The following is a 9,701-nucleotide window of genomic DNA, read 5'->3' on the forward strand; positions in this document are numbered from 1 at the left end:
GAACTACCAAACTTACATCTCGGATCGTCATCCGAGAAACACAGACCGAACTACCAATTCACACACCCCTCGAAACATCAGACCGAACTACCAATTCACACACCTCGGATCTTCATCTGAGAAACACAGACCGAACTACCAAATTCACACACTCTCGGATCGTCATCTGAGAAACAGAAACACACACACTCGAACTACCGAACTACCACACACCTCGGATCTTCATCCGTGAAAAACACACCGAAGTACCAAACCACATACCACGGATCTACTACTGTGAAATGCAGGCCGAACTACCAAACACACACCTCGGATCGTCATCTCACACAGACCGAACTACCAATTCACACAGATCTTCATCTGAGAAAAACACACAACCGAACTACCAATTCACACACCTCGGTTCTTCATCTGAGAAACACAGACCGAACTACCAAACACACACCTCGGATCGTCATCTGAGAACCAAAGACAGAACTACCAAACTTACATCTCGGATCGTCATCTGAGAAACACAGACCGAACTACCAATTCACAGGGCTCGGATCTTCATCTGAGAAACACAGACCGAACTACGACACCACACGCCTCGGATCGTTATCTGAGAAACAAAGACCGAACTACCACACCATCACACACCTCGATCGTCATCTGAGAAACACAGACCGAACTACCAAAACACACCTCGGATCTTCCTGAAATACAGAACGACCGAACTACCAAACACACACCTCGGATCGTCATCCGAGAAACACAGACCGAACTACCAATTCACACACCTCGGATCTGCATCCGAGAAACACAAACCGAACTACCAATTCACACACCTCGGTTCTTCATCTGAGAAACACAGACCGAACTACCAATTCACACACCTCGGATCTGCATCCGAGAAACACAGACCGAACAACCAATTCACACACCTCGGTTCTTCATCTGAGAAACACAGACCGAACTACACACAATTCACACATTCACACACCTCGGATCGTCATCTGAGAGAAACACAGATCGTCACCGAACTACCAATTCACACACCTCGGATCGTCATCTGAGAAACACAGACCGAACTACCAATTCACACACCTCGGATCTTCATCTGAGAAACACAGACCGAACTACCAAACATCGTCATCCGAGAAAGATCTGAGAAACACAGACCGAACTACCAATTCACACACCTCTGATCGTCATCCGAGAAACACAGACCGAACTACCAATTCACACACCTCGGATCTTCATCTGAGAAACACAGACCGAACTACCAATTCACACACCTCGGATCGTCATCTGAGAAACACAAACCGAACTACGACACCACACACCTCGGATCTTCATCTGAGAAACACAGACCGAACTACCAATTCACACACACACCTCGGATCGTCATCTACCAATTCACACACCTCGGATCGTCATCCGAGCAACACAGACCGAACTACCAATTCACACACCTCAGATCGTTATCCTAGAAACACAGACCGAACTACCTATTCACACACCTTGGATCGTCATCTGAAAAACACAGACCGAACTACCAAACCACATACCTCGGATCTTCATCTCTGAAATACAGACCGAATTACCAAACCACACACCCCGGATCGTCATCTGTGAAACACAGACCGAAGTACCAATTCAAACACCTCGGATCGTCATCTCATGAACATCAACCGAACTTCCCATTCACAAGGCTCGGACATTCAACTGAGAAACACAGACCGAACTACCACACTACACGCATCGGATCATCATCCGAGAAACACAGATCGAACTACCGAATATACACCTCTGATCGTCATGCTAGAAACACAGACCGAACAACCAAGCACACACCTCGGAACGTCATCCGAGAAACAAATACCGAACTACCAATACACAAACCCCGGATCGTCATCCGAGAAACACAGAACTACCAATTCACACACCTCGGATCGTCATCTGAAACACAGACCGAACTACCAATTCACACACCTCGGATCGTCATCTGAGAAACACAGATCGAACTACCAAACCACACACCTCGGATCTTCATCTGAGAAACACAGACCGAACAACCAAGCACACACCTCGGATCGTCATCCGAGAAACAACCGAACTACCGAACACACCAACACACACCTCGGATCGTCATCCGAGAAACACAAACCGAACTAACAAACCACACGCCTCGGATCTTCATTTAAGAAACACAGAAATAAGTACCAATTCACACACCTCGGATCTTCATCTGCGAAACACAGACCGAGCTACCAATTCACAGGGCTCGGATCTTCATCTGAGAAACACAGACCAAACTACCACACCATACGCCTCGGAACATCATCCGTGAAACACAGACCGAACTACGACACCACACACCTCGGATCTTCATCTGAGAAACACAGACCGAACTACCGATTCACACACCTCGGTTCGTCATCCGATAAAAACAGACCGAACTACCAATTCACACACCTCAGATCGTCATCCGAGAAACACAGACCGAACTACCAAACCACACACCTCGGATCGTCATCCGAGCAACACATACCGAACTACCAATTCACACACCTTGGATCTTCATCTGAAAAACACAGACCGAACTACCAAACCACATACCTCGGATTTTCATCTCTGAAATACAGACCGAATTACCAAACCACACACCCCGATCGTCATCTGTGAAACACAGACCGAAGTACCAATTCAAACACCTCGGATCGTCATCTCATGAACATCAACCGAACTTCTAATTCACAAGGCTCGGATCTTCAACTGAGAAAAACAGACCGAACTACCACGCTACACGCATCGGATCATCATCCGTGAAACACAAACCGAACTACGACACCACACACCTCGGATCTTCATCTGAGAAACACAGACCGAACTACCAAACCACATACCTCGGATCTTCATCTGAGAAATACAGACCGAACTACCAAACACACACCTCTGATCGCCATCCAAGATACACAAACCGAACTACCAAACCACACGCCTCGGATCTTCATCTGAGAAACACATACTGAACTACCTATTCACACACCTCCGATCGTTCTCTGAGAAACACATACCGAACTACCTATTCACACACCTCGGATCGTCATTCGAGAAACACAGACCGAACTACCAATTCACACGCCTCGGATCTTCATCTGAGAAACACATACCGAACTACCTATTCACATACCTCGGATCTTCATCTGAAAAAACACAGACCGAACTACCAAACCACATACCTAGGATCTTCATCTCTGAAATACAGACCGAACTACCAAAGCACACACCTCGGATCGTCATCCGTGAAAAACACACCGAAGTACCAATTCACACACTTCAGATCGTCATCCGAGAAACACAGACCGAACTACCAATTCACACACCTCGGATCGTCATCTGAGAACCACAGACTGAACTACTAAACTGACACCTCAGATCGTTATCTGAGAAACACAGACCGAACTACCAATTAACATACCTCGGATCGTCATCTGAGAACCACAGACTGAACTACTTAACTGACACCTCAGATCTTCATCTGAGAAACACAGACCGAACTACCACACTACACGCCTCAAATCATCATCCGTGAAACACAGATCGACATACGACACCACACACCTCGGATCTTCATCTGAGAAAGACAGACCGAACTTCCAAACACACACCTCTGATCCTCATCTGAGAAATACAGACCGAACTACCAAACACACACCTCGGATCGTCATCCGAGAAACACAGACAGAACACCCAATTCACTCACCTCGGTTCTTCATCTGAGAAACACAGACTGAAGTACCAATTCATAAACCTCGGATCTTCATCTGATAAACACAGACGGAGCTACCAATTCACACACCTCGGATCGTCATCCGAGCAACACAGACCGAACTACCAATTCACACACCTCAGATCGTTATCCAAGAAACACAGACCGAACTACCAATTCACACACCTCGGATCGTCATCTGAGAAACACATACCGAACTACCTATTCACACACCTCGGATCTTCATCTGAAAAAACACAGACCGAACTACCAAACCACATACCTAGGATCTTCATCTCTGAAATACAAACCGAACTACTAAAGCACACACCTCGGATCGTCATCCGTGAAAAACACACCGAAGTACCAATTCACACACTTCAGATCGTCATCCGAGAAACACAGACCGAACTACCAATTCACACACCTCGGATCGTCATCTGAGAACCACAGACTGAACTACTAAACTGACACCTCAGATCGTTATCTGAGAAACACAGACCGAACTACCAATTCACATACCTCGGATCGTCATCTGAGAACCACAGACTGAACTACTTAACTGACACCTCAGATCTTCATCTGAGAAACACAGACCGAACTACCACACTACACGCCTCGAATCATCATCCGTGAAACACAGATCGACATACGACACCACACACCTCGGATCTTCATCTGAGAAAGACAGACCGAACTTCCAAACACACACCTCTGATCGTCATCTGAGAAACACAGACCGAACTACCAAACACACACCTCGGATCGTCATCCGAGAAAAACAGACAGAACACCCAATTCACTCACCTCGGTTCTTCATCTGAGAAACACAGACTGAAGTACCAATTCATAAACCTCGGATCTTCATCTGATAAACACAGACGGAGCTACCAATTCACACACCTCGGATCGTCATCCGAGCAACACAGACCGAACTACCAATTCACACACCTCAGATCGTTATCCAAGAAACACACACCGAACTACCTATTCACACACCTTGGATCGTCATCTGAAAAACACAGACCGAACTACCAAACCACATACCTCGGATCTTCATCTCTGAAATACAGACCGAATTACCAATTCAAACACCTCGGATCGTCATCTCATGAACATCAACCGAACTTCCCATTCACAAGGCTCGGATATTCAACTGAGAAACACAGACCGAACTACCACACTACACGCATCGGATCATCATCCGTGAAACACAGACCGAACTACGACACCACACACCTCGGATCTTCATCTGAGAAACACAGACCGAACTACCAAACCACACACCTCGCTTCTTCATCTGAGAAACACAGACCGATTAACCAATACACACACCTCGGATCGTCAACCGAGAAACACAGACCGAACTACCAATTCACACACCTCGGAGCGTCATCCGAGAAACACAGATCGAACTACCGAATATACACCTCTGATCGTCATCCTAGAAACACAGACCGAACAACCAAGCACACACCTCGGAACGTCATCCGAGAAACAAATACCGAACTACCAATTCACAAACCCCGGATCGTCATCCGAGAAACACAGAGCGAACTACCAATTCACACACCTCGGATCGTCATCTGAGAAACACAAACCGAACTACCTATTCACACACCTCGGATCTTCATCTGCGAAACACAGACCGAGCTACCAATTCAGAGGGCTCGAATCTTCATCTGAGAAACACAGACCAAACTACCACACCATACGCCTCGGAACATCATCCGTGAAACACAGACCGAACTACGACACCACAAACCTCGGATCTTCATCTGAGAAACACAGACCGAACTACCGATTCACACACCTCGGTTCGTCATCCGATAAAAACAGACCGAACTACCAATTCACACACCTCAGATCGTCATCCGAGAAACACAGACCGAACTACCAAACCACACACCTCGGATCGTCATCCGAGCAACACATACCGAACTACCAATTCACACACCTCAGATCTTCATCTGAAAAACACAGACCGAACTACCAAACCACATACCTCGGATTTTCATCTCTGAAATACAGACCGAATTACCAAACCACACACCCCGATCGTCATCTGTGAAACACAGACCGAAGTACCAATTCAAACACCTCGGATCGTCATCTCATGAACATCAACCGAACTTCTAATTCACAAGGCTCGGATCTTCAACTGAGAAAAACAGACCGAACTACCACGCTACACGCATCGGATCATCATCCGTGAAACACAAACCGAACTACGACACCACACACCTCGGATCTTCATCTGAGAAACACAGACCGAACTACCAAACCACATACCTCGGATCTTCATCTGAGAAATACAGACCGAACTACCAAACACACACCTCTGATCGCCATCCAAGATACACAAACCGAACTACCAAACCACACGCCTCGGATCTTCATCTGAGAAACACATACTGAACTACCTATTCACACACCTCCGATCGTTCTCTGAGAAACACATACCGAACTACCTATTCACACACCTCGGATCGTCATTCGAGAAACACAGACCGAACTACCAATTCACACGCCTCGGATCTTCATCTGAGAAAGACATACCGAACTACCTATTCACATACCTCGGATCTTCATCTGAAAAAACACAGACCGAACTACCAAACCACATACCTAGGATCTTCATCTCTGAAATACAGACCGAACTACCAAAGCACACACCTCGGATCGTCATCCGTGAAAAACACACCGAAGTACCAATTCACACACTTCAGATCGTCATCCGAGAAACACAGACCGAACTACCAATTCACACACCTCGGATCGTCATCTGAGAACCACAGACTGAACTACTAAACTGACACCTCAGATCGTTATCTGAGAAACACAGATCGAACTACCAATTCACATACCTCGGATCGTCATCTGAGAAAGACAGACCGAACTTCCAAACACACACCTCTGATCGTCATCTGAGAAACACAGACCGAACTACCAAACACACAGCTCGGATCGTCATCCGAGAAACACAGACCGAACTACCAAACACACGCCTCGGATCGTCATCTGTGAAACACAAACCGAACTACCAAGCACACACCTCGGATTGCCATCTGAGAAACACAGACCGAACAACGTAACACACACCTCGGATCGTTATTCGAGAAACACAGACAGAACTACCAATTCAAACACTCAGATCTTCATCTGAGAAACACAGACCGAACTACCTATTCACATACCTCGGATCCCCATCTGAAAAACACAGACCGAACTACCAAACCAAATACCTCGGATCTTCATCTCTGAAATACAGACCGAACTACCAAACCATACACCTCGGATCGTCATTCGTGAAAAACACACCGAAGTACCAATTCACACACCTCGGATCGTCATCCGAGAAACACAGACCGAACTACCAATTGACACACCTCGGATCGTCATCTGAGAATCACAGACGGAACTACCAATTCACAGGGCTCGGATCTTCATCTGAGAAACACAGACCGAACTACCACACTACACGCCACGGATCATCATCCGTGAAACACAGATCGAAATACGACACCACACACCTCGGATCTTCATCTGAGAAACACAGACCGAACTACCAATTCACACACCTCAGATCGTTATCCAAGAAACACAGACCGAACTACCTATTCACACACCTTGGATCGTCATCTGAAAAACACAGACCGAACTACCAAACCACATACCTCGGATCTTCATCTCTGAAATACAGACCGAATTACCAAACCACACACCCCGATCGTCATCTGTGAAACACAGACCGAAGTACCAATTCAAACACCTCGGATCGTCATCTCATGAACATCAACCGAACTTCTAATTCACAAGGCTCGGATCTTCATCTGAGAAACACAGACCGAACTACCACACCACACACCTCGGATCATCATCCGTGAAACACAGACCGAACTACGACACCACACACCTCGGATCTTCATCTGAGAAACACAGACCGAACTACCAAACCACACACCTCGGTTCTTCATCTGAGAAACACACACCGAACTACCAATTCACACACCTCGGATCGTCAACCGAGAAACACAGACCGAACTACCAATTCACACACCTCGGAGCGTCATCCGAGAAACACAGATCGAACTACCGAATATACACCTCTGATCGTCATCCTAGAAACACAGACCGAACAACCAAGCACACACCTCGGAACGTCATCCGAGAAACAAATACCGAACTACCAATTCACAAACCCCGGATCGTCATCCGAGAAACACAGAGCGAACTACCAATTCACACACCTCGGATCGTCATCTGAGAAACACAAACCGAACTACCTATTCACACACCTCCGATCGTCATCTGAGACACACAGATCGAACCACCAAACCACATACCTCGGATCTTCATCTGAGAAACACAAACCGAACTACCAAACACACACCTCGGATCGTCATCCGAGAAACACAAACCGAACTAACAAACCACACGCCTCGGATCTTCATCTAAGAAACACAGAAAGAAGTACCAATTCACACACCTCGGATCTTCATCTGCGAAACACAGACCGAGCTACCAATTCACAGGGCTCGGATCTTCATCTGAGAAAGACAGACCAAACTACCACACCATACGCCTCGGAACATCATCCGTGAAACACAGACCGAACTACCGATTCACACACCTCGGTTCGTCATCCGATAAAAACAGACCGAACTACCAATTCACACACCTCAGATCGTCATCCGAGAAACACAGACCGAACTACCAATTCACACACCTCGGATCTTCATCTTAGAAACACAGACCAAACTACCACACCATACGCCTCGGATCATCATCCGTGAAACACAGACCGAACTACCGATTCACACACCTCGGTTCGTCATCCGATAAAAACAGACCGAACTACCAATTCACACACCTCGGATCGTCATCCGAGCAACACATACCGAACTAGCAATTCACACACCTCAGATCGTCATCCAAGAAACACAGACCGAACTACCTATTCACACACCTCGGATCTTCATCTGAAAAACACAGACCGAACTACCAAACCACATACCTCGGATCTTCATCTCTGAAATACAGACCGAATTACCAAACCACACACCCCGATCGTCATCTGTGAAACACAGACCGAAGTACCAATTCAAACACCTCGGATCGTCATCTCATGAACATCAACCGAACTTCTAATTCACAAGGCTCGGATCTTCAACTGAGAAAAACAGACCGAACTACCACGCTACACGCATCGGATCATCATCCGTGAAACACAGACCGAACTACGACACCACACACCTCGGATCTTCATCTGAGAAACACAGACCGAACTACCAAACCACATACCTCGGATCTTCATCTGAGAAATACAGACCGAACTACCAAACACACACCTCTGATCGCCATCCAAGATACACAAACCGAACTACCAAACCACACGCCTCGGATCTTCATCTGAGAAACACATACTGAACTACCTATTCACACACCTCCGATCGTTCTCTGAGAAACACATACCGAACTACCTATTCACACACCTCGGATCGTCATTCGAGAAACACAGACCGAACTACCAATTCACACGCCTCGGATCTTCATCTGAGAAACACATACCGAACTACCTATTCACATACCTCGGATCTTCATCTGAAAAAACACAGACCGAACTACCAAACCACATACCTAGGATCTTCATCTCTGAAATACAGACCGAACTACCAAACCACACACCTCGGATCGTCATCCGTGAAAAACACACCGAAGTACCAATTCACACACTTCAGATCTTCATCTGAGAAACACAGACCGAACTACCACACTACACGCCTCGAATCATCATCCGTGAAACACAGATCGACATACGACACCACACACCTCGGATCTTCATCTGAGAAAGACAGACCGAACTTCCAAACACACACCTCTGATCGTCATCTTTGAAACACATACCGAACTACCAAACACACACCTCGGATCGTCATCCGAGAAA

This window comes from Ylistrum balloti, unplaced genomic scaffold, assembly GCF_031769215.1.
Source record: "Ylistrum balloti isolate Yb309-2 unplaced genomic scaffold, AGI_CSIRO_Ybal_v1 Utg369744, whole genome shotgun sequence".
Lineage (NCBI taxonomy): Eukaryota > Metazoa > Mollusca > Bivalvia > Pectinida > Pectinidae > Ylistrum > Ylistrum balloti.